General features: G+C 40.5%; 1 protein-coding gene across 6 annotated transcripts in view; it reads left to right on the forward strand.

The window, feature by feature from the left end:
- Positions 1-13,542, forward strand: part of JADE3 (jade family PHD finger 3) — a 135,551-nt gene that overhangs the window by 58,129 nt on the left and 63,880 nt on the right. The window lies entirely within an intron of this gene.

The raw sequence follows: 13,542 nt of genomic DNA on the forward strand, positions 1-13,542 counted from the left end.
GAGGGATGGTGGGAAGGAGGGAGGGGGAGTGATCAGTATGTCAAATTCAGCATACAGGTACTTAGAGATAAGGGTGGAGAAATATGCTCAAACTGGTGACTTTTTCAAGAACGGTGGTGTGGTCGAAGCCTGTTGAGGAGTGACTGAAAGCAGGGAGGGGAAGAGAGAACATAGACTACATTTTGAGGAGTTTGCAAGATAAGAGAAAGAAAGGAATTGGATGTTAAGTAGAGAAAAATGATGTAGGGTCAAGAGAGAGTTTGGGGTTAAAGGTAGGGAGAGATTTGAACCTGTTAACAGGTATAAATCCTAGTATAAAGGCAGAATTAAATTAGGAATTTAAAAGGCAGGTTTTTTCTGTTCATAGAAAGTTATTTCTTCATTTAGAGCTGTCTAAAAATTGGAATGATTGCCTTGAGATAGTGAGCTCCCTCACTGAGTGGTCAAGTAGAGGTTAGGTCTTTTCTGGTGAGCTGTGTAGAAAGATAGATTGGTGACTGACATTGGGTATTTTAGCCTCTGTTCAGTTCTCAACAGTTTTTCCAAAGTTGTTTTAAACATTATCAATTTATGAGTTATTCCGTGGACTTGTCTTGCCTGGCAGCTTTCCGTAGATTCATGAAATCAATGGGCCAAGTCAATTTATGTGCCTTTGATCTTGAAGGATGAAATTAAACTGCAGATTTTCAGATAAGAAAATATTGAGTCTTAGTGTCCAGGAAAGTTTCATCGTCATGACAATCAACCACAGCCTGGGCTCACAGATGTTTTTGAGAAGGGTAGTCACTTTCCACACAACAGCAACAATGAGTTTTATTTTAAATTTTTTAGAGTTTATTTTTTTATCTGTCCATCGCTTTATAAAAACAGTTACTTGGAATGATCGAAATAGCACTGAGATGATAGGAGAAATGGATAGAGAAGAAAAACCTGTTTCCTTTTCCCTGTGATTCATATTCCTATATGAGTGCTTTTAGTTTACACAGAAGTTTAATTTCCTAGGGCCAAGAGGAGATAATTAGTTTCCAGCTATGCTCTCTAATCCTTATCTTAGATTGTTTAGTGATCTCTTTGGTTAGCATTTAAAACAGTTCAGGGGTAACCTTTTGCAATTTTGTCTCAAATGACTACTTACCTGTATCCAAATCTGGCTTCCTGGGGCACTGAAGCTTGAATGACATAAATGACTGAACACAACTAATTCTCAGAAAGCCACATTTTAGTCAGTACTTTCCAGCTTTCTCACTCATCATTTCTTTTACAGAACTAACAAGTGGTATAACTAATTAATGAGAGTTTTATTCCTTCTCAAGTTATATATACATTTTAAATTCCCTCTGTTAACCTTTTGAAAATGTCAGTAAGTAGTAAAATAACTAAAACCCAGACAGGGAAACTAGAAAATGCAGGAAAAACAGCTCCTATCCACAAAGAAATACCAGGAGCACCAGGTGTGGTGAATATTGATCTTTTAACGAAAAATAGTTACATTCTTGTTAACCAACTGATTTTCCTTGTTACCAACTGGCCCGCAGATAGGTAGTCAGCCTCCCAGTTACACTCAGGCCTGTAAATTTTACCTATTTTCTTAGCCCATTTCTTTCCTTCTTCTAGGAGAATGCAGTAAGTGAAAGTCTCACAAGTCCTTCTTAATTTAATACTCTCCAGATATGGTAGGAACATAAGATGCCCTTTTATCATGTATTTCCTTTTTTTAATCATTAATTTTTTTTTTGGAGGTAATTTTTTGAAACAAGAGATTTTGAGATAATGCCTAAATTTAATGCGAGGAGTTACAAAAACAGTAGAGTGAGCGAACTTGCTGTTCCAGACAAGATGGAGTGGACACATTTCACTGTATCCCATGTTAAATGTAATGATACAGGTCGTTTACAAGTAAGTGGATGCAAAAAGATATACTGTGCAAGCACCAATCAAAAGAAAGCTGGAGTGGCTACATTACTAATTTCAGACAGATTAGACATCAGAGCAAAGAAAATTACCAAGGACAAGAGGGATGCTACATAAAGATTCAAAGAGTCAGTCCATCCAGAAGACACAGCAATCTTAGATGGACTTTTTAAATTTTTATTTTGTGGGGGAGAGAGAGAATGAGAATCTCAAGCAAGCACACCTAGCGTGGAGCCCGATGCAGGGCTCTATCCCATGACCCTGGAATCATGACCTGAGCTGAAATCAAGAGACGCTCAACCTAGTAAGCCACCCCCCCCCTTCAATTTGTATCCACCAAATAACAGAGTTTCAAAGTACATAAGGCAAAACTGAACTAGATTGAGAAAAAGACAAAGCCATAATTAGAGTTGGGAGTTTTAGTGCCCCTTTCAGTAACTGATAGAACCATTAGACAGAAAATCAGCAAGGATATAGAAGAAATAACACCAGCAACCAACCAGATCTAATTGACATAGAATTATATCAGTTCTATACAGGGTATATTCATTGACCATAATGCAGTCAAACTAGAAATCAAAAACAGGAAGACTACAGAAAAGTTTCCAAACAGTTGGAAGCTAAATAACATACTTCTCATTAATCCAAGGGTAAAAGAGGAAGTCTAAAAGAAAAGAAAAAAATACATTGACCTGAATGAAAATGAAAATGAAAATACAGCATATCAAAACGTGTAGGATGTAGCTAAATAAGCGCTGAGTGGGAAATTTATGGCACTAAATGCTTACATGAGGGATAGGTGAAAGATCTCAAATCAATAACCAAAGCTTCAACCTAAAGAAAATAGAACAAAAGAAGAGCAAAGTAAACTCAGAGCAAGCTGGAGGAAGGAAATAATAAAGGAAAGAAAAGTTAATGTAGTTGAAAACAAAAACAACAGAGAAAAACAGTGAATCCAAAAGCTGGTTCTTTGAGAGATTCTGACTTAATTGGCAATGGGTGCAGTTTGGGCACTGGGAATTTTACAAGGTCCCCAGATGATTCCAGTGGCTAATGGGGATGGAGAACCTCTGCTGAGAGGCTAGATACATTTTCTTGGGGCTTAACCTGTGTTGGCATCTGGGGCGCAATCCCTTTCATTCCTCCTGAGGAAAATTTGTAGCTCCGTATTTCATTTTCCTTCACTTTTTGTTGCCCTCAAAGTCAGTACTGACTCTTTCCCTTGTGTGTCAGTTTGCATGTCTGACTGCTCCTTTGCCATAGGCATTGCTCAAACCAGAGGTGAGAGTTTAACCTCACTCCCCCCTCCACTTCACCCCCAACCAACTTGATTGATTTTGGGATTAACACCGAAACCCCTCTCTGGTTGGTTTGTCACGCGTCATTGGTTACCAGTTTTCGGCTGTGATCATCCAAGCCATTGTGACAATGTGTCTAGTGCACCTGGTCCTGTGACCCTGGCCCTGAGGGAGCCAGAGGACTTGGTTTCTCAGTTCTGGTGGCCACTGCAATGTCTGCCCTCTTTAGTAGCACAGTATGAACTGTTGGTGTGCAGTGGATTTGAACTTGCTCAGTAAGTTTGGGATTGTTTCTGTTTCTTTGACTTTATATGTGAGGCTGATATGCCTTTTATTGTTACTAAAACCAAGGTTTTAATATAACCAGGGTTATTTTTTTCCTCCTAATTCTGATGATCACTTTAAATTGGATAGATATTATAAATGTGTTAGGGGTACATGTGAACAAAAATTTCAATGTGGAAGCAACTCACAGCAGCAGATAAGACATATTGGAAACCGCTATTTTTAAAAATTGTTTGAGTTTCTATCTGGAGAAAGAATTATGTATTTCATAGTAAAAGCTATTCTTACCGATTTACTTTTTTCTTAAGAGGTCTTATTTGCAAATGGTATTTTATCTCAAAAGGGTTCATGTTTTGTACATATATCTCTTTTTACTCTTAAAATGCCAAACCTACTTATTTGGGTAGTTGAAATTGTTGAATATATGTACATAAATTAAAAAGAACATGTAGTGCTAATTTTTAAAAACTTGCTGGAACTGGGGCTTTTTTCCCTTAAAAGGCATCAAACAGATTTTAATTTAGAAAGACCTAGGACCATTAAAATCTGTCAAGATAATATCACAGAATAGACCACCCAGGCTGAAACCTTCCAGTGAGGTCTGTATCAGCCAAACAATGTGCTGAGAGGTTAGGAAGAAGGGGGTGCTGTTAAGAGAGTGATAATTCAGTTGTAAGCTTCCAATTTTCAATATTCTTTTCTTTCATTAAAATAAAGGTTTCTTGTAGTTTAGACTAGAGGTTGGCGAGCTGTGGCCTGTGAGCAAAATCTCGCCTGCCACCTGTTTCTGTATGGCCTGTGAGCTCAGAATGGTTTTTACATTTTTAAGTGGTTGAAAAATGAAGAATAATATTTCATGATGTGAAAATTATATGAAATTCAAATTTCAGTATTATAAAGTTTTATTGGAACAGAGCCATGTTCATTTGTTTATGTGCTGTCTGTGACTGCTAGCAGATTTAAGTAGTTGCAACAGAGACCATATGGTCCATAAACTCTAAAATATTTGCTAGCTGGTCCTTTCCAGAAAAAGTTTACTGAACCCTGATTTAAACTCACTTCCCAGCCTGGCCTTTCCATGCAAGATGGTTTCTACTCAGGAGGCTTGAAATTCCCAAATAATTTGTCAACAAGTCTGTATATTAAAGAAGACAAGGGGCGCCTGGGTGGGTCAGGTTAAGCATCTGACTCTTGGTTTCGGCTCAGGTCATGGTCTCATGGTTCACGAGACTGAGCCCTGCATCGGGTGCTGTGCTGACCGTGTAGAGCCTGCTTGAATTCTGTCTCTCCCTCTCTCTCTATCCCTCCCCCCCCCCAAAATAAATAAATAAACACTTAAAAAAAGTGAAGAGGGTAAGCCTGCTTCCTGGTAATAGAGATAACTGTGGCTGACAATGGAAATACTTCTCTGAGTGGCAGGAACCTACCTAGGTAAATTCATATTTTCTTCCTCTTTTTTCTCTAATGCATTTTGGAGACTTTGGAAAAGAGTTGATTGACCTCCAGCCTCCTCATCTGGTCACAGGGAATTCATGAGGCACACGATGTGTCTTGATTTTTAAGAAACAAGCTTTAAAATGACAAATGACTGAGATGAAGACGGTCTTTAAGAAAGTACAGAAAAGTTCATCTGCTCCAACTTTTGGTATCTCTTTTTTAAAGACAAAGATTTGTTGGGGATGAGGAGAAGCAGTAAAATATGTAGGCTATGTTCTTTTTTCTTCTGATTATATTTTGTTTACTCAGTCTCTAGATAGATATGGCTTTAGTCACTGGACTAGTGAAATGTGGCAGAGGAGAAAGATATGCGAGGTGAACAGACTTGAAGGGAAGTTTTGTTTCCACAACACTGAAGCAGCAGTGGATTGAATCGTTTCGTAGAGAGGGGTGAATTCTGAATTAAACCATAGGCAGTAGACTCAAATGGCCTCAGCCTGGAGGTTAGTATTGTTTACCCTAAAGCAGAGCTAATCAGCTCAAGAAACACATTAATAACATTCCTAATTTCTGTTTAAGGAACAGTTTAGGAGGTTCTTTGCCCACATGGGCAGGACTTGACCCTAAAGGATGCAAGAAGTGTTCTGCTCTGGTCTGACCAGTGACCTAACTCAGACGTCTGTCTCTGTTAATGGCTCTAAAGGATATTTTCCTGAAAGCCTAAGGGAGCTGGACTTTCAGATGTTTCTTTACTTAAGGATTACTTCCAAATACCATCATGGATTTATCCTCCTTGATTTTATCTCAGTCCTTCTTGAACCTGTTTACATTTTCATTCTGTTCCACTTCTTGAACTGGTGAGTTCTCGAAGTTCCCTAAGCATTGCTCAAAGTCCTGCTTTCTTTTTGATAAAAATTGCCTTTAGGTTTCAAAGAGTGCCCCTTTGTTACTTTTATTCTGTGCTAGGGTGAATGAACTCAAGCCAGTCGTTTCTAAACCCTTCTTGAGTCTTATCTATTTTTGCTTCATCCTTTTAGAGCAAGATTTCTCAACTTTGGCAGTATTGACAGTTTGGGCCAGATACATCTGTGCATTATAAGAGACTATCCCGTGGGTTGTTGGATGGTTAGCAACCTCCCTGGCCTCTAGCCCCATAGATGCCGGTAATACCTCCCCCCCTTCTGACTCATGACAACCAAAAATGTCTCCAGATATTGCAAAGTTTTGTGCTTTTTGGACTACCTTTATAATATGAAGACTTCTCTTGGGGCACCTGTGTGGCTCAGATGGTTAAGCACCTGGGTCTTGATTTCAGCTCAGGTCATGATCTCATGATTTGTGAGATTGAGCCTCCTGTCCGGCTCTGTGCTGACAGCACAGAGCCTGCTTGAGTTTCTCTCTTTCCCTCTCTCTCCCTCTCTCTCTCTCTCTCCCTTTCTCTCTCTCTCTCTCTCTCTTTGTCTCTGTCTCTCTCTCTTTTTCAAAATAAATAAACTTTTAAAAATATGGAGGCTTCTCTATCCAATTGATTGTATTATGCTTTTCTGGATTTTTCCCAGCTCTGGTTAATGTCCATTTTGAATGACAGCAACAGCTATTTTTATAAGCTCAGTGTTTCAGGTCAGCTGTATCATTTGTGGGCGGCATGAGAGACAGATACCTTGAAATCTTAGAAGTTTTTTTTTTTTCAAATAATAAATGTACTGTAAAAATGTGGGCAATGGAAAAAATTGGAAAGACTGTTTTTACCACCCCAAATCCAACTTTAATTTTACTAATGTAACTAATGTTAGTAAATTGGTTTATGGCCTTCATCTATTTTCCATATATTTTATTTCATAGATGTAATCTCTCCATAAAAACCAATATTTATACTGTTTTTTCCACTTAACGTTTTAACCTAAATGTTTCCCTTTATACCATGTTTAAGTGATTGAATGAAATATGATAACATGCTTTAATTATTCCTCTTTCGTTTGATAGCTAGGTTTCATTTATTTTTATTATAGGGTTTTTTAAATTTTTATTTATTTTTAAGAGACAGAACATGACCTGTGCCAAAGTTGGATGCTTAACTGACTGAGCTACCCAGTGCCCCTATTGTAGAATTTTAATGGACATCTTTGTCTATAATCATTTTCTGTGTTTTGGATTATTTTTCAAAGATGAATGTTAGAAGTAGAATTCCTGGGTCAAAGGGTGTGAATATGTTTAAAGCAGAACCTCAGATTATTTTTAAACTCCTACATGGCCCCACAGAGGGTAGTGAAAAGGAGCCCCTTGCACTGACCATGCATTTCAAAAGTCTGTCTCCTGGGCATATAGAAGGAAAGGGCTGTGTTTAAGCTAATCACTTTTCCTTGCCTGCCTGCTCTTCTATGAGAATATTAATGGGGAGTCAAGTAGCCACCAAACCACAGACTTAGATTCCAGTTCCAAATAATCCCAGTTGGGTTGACTTCCAGACAGTGCTCCTTTAAAAGGGAGTTTCACCCAAGGAAGGCATTTACTTTATACATTTATATTTTGCCTGGCTTGCAGTCACTGTTAAAATAAATCAGCATGCTGTTAATCATTTTGGTTGAGATTGTAGTAGGAATAAGATCTGAAAACTGCCGTCAAATTACCGCTCCCAAGGGTGCAAAGTGAGGCCTGGTGCACATTTCATTTCTGCCAAAACAAAGGAATACTCATTGTGGGAGGTAAGGAAGAAAAGAATGCCTTTATAAAGTCTCTACCCTGCAAAGAGGGCTAGTAAATAAACAGCTGAATAATATATCCAAAAATAAGACATTGAGGCACATCATGAAGTTACTCAAGATTGCACTGTACTTACTTACAGTTTTGCTTAACAAAAAATTTTATTTTGAAGTGCTTTTAGGGGCGCCTGGGTGGCTCAGGCGGTTAAGCATCCGACCTTGGCTTAGGTCATGATCTCATGGTTTGTGGGTTCGAGCCCCGCACTGGGCTCTGTGCTGACAGCTTGGAGCCTGGAGCCTGCTTCGGATTCTGTGTCTCCCTGTCTATCTGCCGCTCGCTCGCACTCTCTCTCTCTCTCCCCCCCCCCAAATAATTAAACAAACAAATATTGAGGTACTTTGCAAAGTATACCACTTTAATGAAGATTTACAAGTTGTCTTGAGTGTGGGTGCCTAGAAGCAGAACCTGGGACAGTATTTGAACGTACATGATTTATTGAGGGGGAGTGCTCTCAGGAGAAACTGATAAAGGAGTGAGGCCGAGAGGGTAGGGAAGAAGGAGCTAAAGTAAGGATATGGTCCTAGCAAAGTCTAGCCTTACCATGTTTTGGTTAGAGGCGGGAAGATACAGAACAATTATTGACTGCTTGGCGCCCTGGGGAGGAAGACTGGGAGAGGATAATCTCCCTGACGAGACTCCTGCACTTGGGAGGGGAACGGCTGTGAACCATCAGCAGCCAGTAGGCAGTAGCTGGGAGATGGATATGTTAGCTAGGTAAAGGGGATCTGGGTGGGGCACCAGAGCATCTACTACTCTTTTGAATGTTTATTTTGTACAGGACACTGTGCTAAGACTTGGGAGTAAGAGATGAATGTGACATAGTCCAGCTTTTTCTTTTTTTGAGAGAGAGTGAGCAAGCGAGCTAGCACGAGTGAGGGAGAGGGCCGGGGCCGGGGGGGAGAGAATCTCAAGCAAGCCTCCACACTCAGCACGGAGCCCAACATGGGGCTCGATCCCAAGACCCTGGGATGATCATAACCTGAGCCAAAATCAAGAGTCAGATGCTTCACCGACTGAGCCACCCAGGCGCCCCAACATGGTCCCAGCTTTTAAGATGGTTGTGGTCTAGTGGCAGGACTGACCGTGTAAAGAATATTTACAGTGTAAGTAAGGTGCTTTTTACACTGATAAAAGCATGCACGGAGACTGGAATAGAAAACAAAGGAATGCATAATTGTGGGAGAGGGATATCTGGAGAGCTTCGTTGAAGGGATCCAACAAATGGGTAGGACCAGGTTGGGAGACCTGGTCAGGGTTAACAGAGAAGGAACTGTAGACAGAAGGAAGAGCTCCGTGCAAAGCTGGCAAGTATGAAATAAGAAGTGTTCATGGAATCACGTTGGGCCTAGAATGTGCTGGGGGTAAGGGAGCAGCAGCTGAGGAGGCCTGATAGATTGGATCCGGAGTATTGACTGTGGGCCTCGAAGGTCACGCTGAGGAGGCTGGGCTGAGAAGGGGCAGCCTTCCTGCTGTCATCCACCCAGCCTGCCTAAGGTCTCAGGGTCAACTGGGGAGTGCCCAGGCCCAATATACCTGCCAGCATTGCCCTCTGGTGGCCATGTGGCTCCAAGCATGTCCCTTAAACATTTCTGAGCCCCAACTTCCTCATCTGTAAAATGGCTGGTTGATGGTAATATTTATAGGACTGTTGTGATTAGAAATAATAAGTAAAGACAGATCTAAAGACTTACTATCATTGTGCTGCATTTACTGTTCTTTGTAATTTTCCTACAGTGATTAAAACAGTGCTGTCTCAGAAATGGATAGACCGATCAATATATACTATAACAGCCCAAACCAAAAAATTTTGCTTGCTTTATTTTTTTTCTAAAAATCATTAGCAGTTCACTTTCTTATTTCCCAGGACTGGTATTATTGGTGTTAGATAATCTGTTTCCTAGACTCTGTATTGATAATTTAGGATTTTTTTTTTTGTTTTTCATCTTTCATAAAGAGTGAATGTTACCGTAATAGTTTTATAAAACAAAATTTGGGGGACAAAACATAAGAGACACTTAAATATAGAGAACAAACTGAGGGTTTCTGGATGGGTTCTGGGTGGGTAGATGGGCTAAATGGATAAGGGGCATTAAGGAAGACATTTGTTGGGATGAGCACTGGGTGTTATACATAGGGGATGAATCATTCCTGATTCCTGGAATCTACTCCTGAAATCATGATTGTATGCTAACTAACTTGGATGTAAATTTAAAAATAAAATAAAATAAAATAAGCAAAAAAAATTTTAAAAACCCACAAAATTTTGTAGATTCTTAAAAATTTTCACCTCCCTCAGTCATGAACAGTTTGATAACAAACTCAAAGAATAGGATATTACAGAAAATGGAAATTATTCTATTGTACACCTGACACTAATGTAACACTGTATGTTAACTGAAATTAAAATAAAAACATAAATACATACATAAAAACATTAATTCATTCATTACTTAATGAAAAGAAAATGGAGATACTGTTTTAGCCAAAGTTTCTAAGACCAGAATTTCAGATAAGAGGAATATCTTTCTTACAAGAAGTCGTGGGTCTCCTAAAACTCAGGGAAGTGAGGAGAGAGGGTACGGTCCATGCTCAGTTGGCTTTCTTCACTGAGAGTTTATGGAGAATAAAACTATTTCTTCTATGGTATATGCTACCTTCGATTCCAGTATGAGTTATCCACCTAGAGGTAATGTTTAATAGACATAGAATATTTCTATTGCTAACTCTTCTTGACTCTGCCTGAAAATTCTCATTCGTAAAATGTTACAATAATTTTTAAAGGTTTTTTTTTAACTTTTTTTTTCTTTTGAGAGAATGAGACCACACAAGCGGGGAAAGGGCAGAGAGGGAGGGAGACACAGAATGTAAAGCAGGCTTCAGGCTCTGAGCTGTCAGCATGGAGCCGGATGCGGGGCTCAAACTTGTGAACCGCGAGATCATGACCTCAGCTGAAGCTGGATGCTTCGATGCTGATCCACAATCCACCCAGGCTCCCCGATAATTTTTTAAAGGTTTTAAAAGCTTTTTTGAGGTATAATTGACATACTATAACATTCTTGCATTTTAAGTATACAATTCAGTGAGTTTTAGTATATTTACAGGGTTTTGCAATCATCACTACTGTCCAATTTTAGAACACTTCTGTCACCCCCCCCCCCAAAAAATTTGTGCCCATTTGTAGTCAGCCTGCATTCTCACTCTCAACCCTAGGCAACCACTGCTCTGGACATTTGGTATAAATGGAATCACATAAGTGATCTTGTGTTTATGACTTCTTTCGCCGAGCATACTGTTTTGCTAGGTTTTTTTTTTTTTTACATGTTTTATGTAGCATGTATCTACACTTTGTTCCTTTAAAAAAAATTTTAATGTTTTTATTCGTTTTTGAGAGAGAATGGAGGGAGAGTCAGAGCATGAGCAGGGGAGGGGCAGAGAGAGAGAGGGAGACACAGAATCCGAAGCAGGCGCCAGGCTCTGAGCTGTCAGTACAGAGCCCAACGCGGGCCTCGAACTCACACGCCGTGAGATCACAACCTGAGCTAAAGTCGGGTGCTTAACCAATTGAGGCACCCAGGTGCCCCTTATATGGCTACTTTGAAGTCTTTACTTGTTAAATCTGATATCTGATGGCTGTCACAGGCAGTTTCTGTTGCCTGCTTTTTTTTCTGGTTTATAGGTCATAGGTTTCCTGTTTCTTTTCATGTCCCGTAATTTTTTGTTGGCAACTAGACATTTTAGATAACATAATGTAGCAACACTGGGTATTGGCACCCCCCACCCAAGGCTTTTTATTGTTATTTGCTTGTTTACTTCTTTAAGGATAGGCTAGATTATTTTACTGAAGTCTGTTTACTCCTCACCTTTGCCCTGCAGTGTAGGTCTTGATGTTGTTCCTTAGAGGTGCAGCCTTTGGTATGCCCCAGTTACCTGGGGACGATACTGGTTTTGACAGGGCTCTTGTTGACAGTCTTTTTCCTCACCACACCAGGCTGTTAAGTTGAAGTACTTACTGTCTGATTGTTCTGTTGTTTTTAATAATACCCTGGGACATAAATTGCTACGCAAACTGATCCAATCAAGTTAGGGCTCCTTTGAAGGGATAGTTCCTGAGATAAGTATTGAGATTTTTTTCTGACCCCAGGACTGTTCCTCCCAGCTGAAGTCGGCTCCACTGGGGAGAGATTTGGAGCCCTCTCTTCTGTGGTCTGCCTCTCTCCCTGGGAAAAATCTCTGAGCCATAGCTCTAGGATAGAGGGTGGGGAAGATGATGTACTTCCCTCTGAGTGGCAGCCTCAGGTCTCCTAGGTTTGCCTCTCCTGACGTAGAATCCCCACTCGATGAGCTGGAGTCAGAGCAGTTGGAACCTCTGTATTCTCAGTGGCACCACACCCAAGGCATAGCCTCCATCCCACGAGTGGGGGAAGAAGAAAGGCCCAACCATTCAGCTACTCTTGTGTAGAACTTAACCTCAGCAACAGGTAGCCGGGGCAGGGTGAAAAATGCTGACATCCTGCTCCTCCCAGGAAGAAAGCCTTCCAAGTGGGAGCTGGAGGAAAGGGAGCTCTGTGTTCTTGGCCGTACCAGTCTGGTATGAGATCTGTGCTGAGAAAGGGGGTGAAGGAAAGTGGTTCTAGGTCCATATACCACAAATTCTTTCTTTACTTACTGAGTTTTAGTTGATTTTCTTTAATAAGGGCTGCTTTATTTGCTGTATGCCCTTTGAGCCATTTCCAGGGATTTTAAATGAATAGTTTTTTGCTTCTTTTTTAAGTAATTTTCACCAGTTTCACTGTGGAGTGGGTTGGTGAAGCTCTTCACACTGCATGGGCTTCCTCCTAAGAATCATATGTGGCCTCCCCAGTCTTTGGTACCTTCTGTATTGGAAAAATGTGATAGAAATGCCAGAAACGGAACTCTTTTAGCTTTTTAACATGCACTTTTGTGTCTGTTACTCTTGATTGCTCACGGTGGCCTTGTACTTGGGTTTCTATCTCCTTGGTAGATGAGTGGCTCGAAAGCAGTAGTCGTGACCTTTATTCCTTGTGGAATCATGATTGCCCCTAATAGCATCTTGTATACTGTGGCACATAAAAGAACGTCAGTTACTGGTTGTATCACTGTCTTTTCTTTTCTTTCTTTTTTTTTTTTTTTGATACTTCTTTTGTAACTTTCGGTGCCTTCCTTTTTTCTTATACTCTAGTGCTGGTATGTTCCCAGAAAAGTGGTGCCTCTTTTTTATCGGCCATTGGCCACACACACACAAGGAAGGGCACTGAAGGTTTAGTCAAAACCATTCTGCATTTGTCACAGTATAGGAGCTTTTTAACAACATTCCTTGTGATGTATAGATAGATATAATTTTAAATTAGGCTAGTTGTTTGGGGGACGGAGACAGGGAGAAAAGAGGGGAAAGGGGCAGACAGAAGAGCAGTGTAGTTGTGCTCTTAAAGGTGGGACATGCCTCACTTGTTGACCTTGGCCCTTGACAGCTCTGCCTTGCAAATGCTTTTTCCTTTCTTGCTCCTCCCGGACTGGGGTTCCCTGGCTGGTGATGGCCCCATGGCTATCCCCGCTTTTGGGTAGACAGTGATGTGGTCACATCTGAGGCTCCAGCCGATTCTAGACCATTAATCCATTGCTGCATGGCTTCCTCCTAAGAACTATGTGTGGCCTCCCCAGTCTTTAGTACCTTCTGTATTGGAAAACGTGATAGTAATCTTCTCCCATCACTGTAGGTCATTTGAGGATATTCTTGACAGAAATCATTTGATTTGTGTGATTTGCCTGCTACTGCTTCTTGAGATCTATAGGGCAGTGTTGACTGCCCCCTGGGATGGATGTTGTGTGTATT

Source organism: Acinonyx jubatus, chromosome X (genome assembly GCF_027475565.1).
Source record: "Acinonyx jubatus isolate Ajub_Pintada_27869175 chromosome X, VMU_Ajub_asm_v1.0, whole genome shotgun sequence".
NCBI classification, from domain to species: domain Eukaryota; kingdom Metazoa; phylum Chordata; class Mammalia; order Carnivora; family Felidae; genus Acinonyx; species Acinonyx jubatus.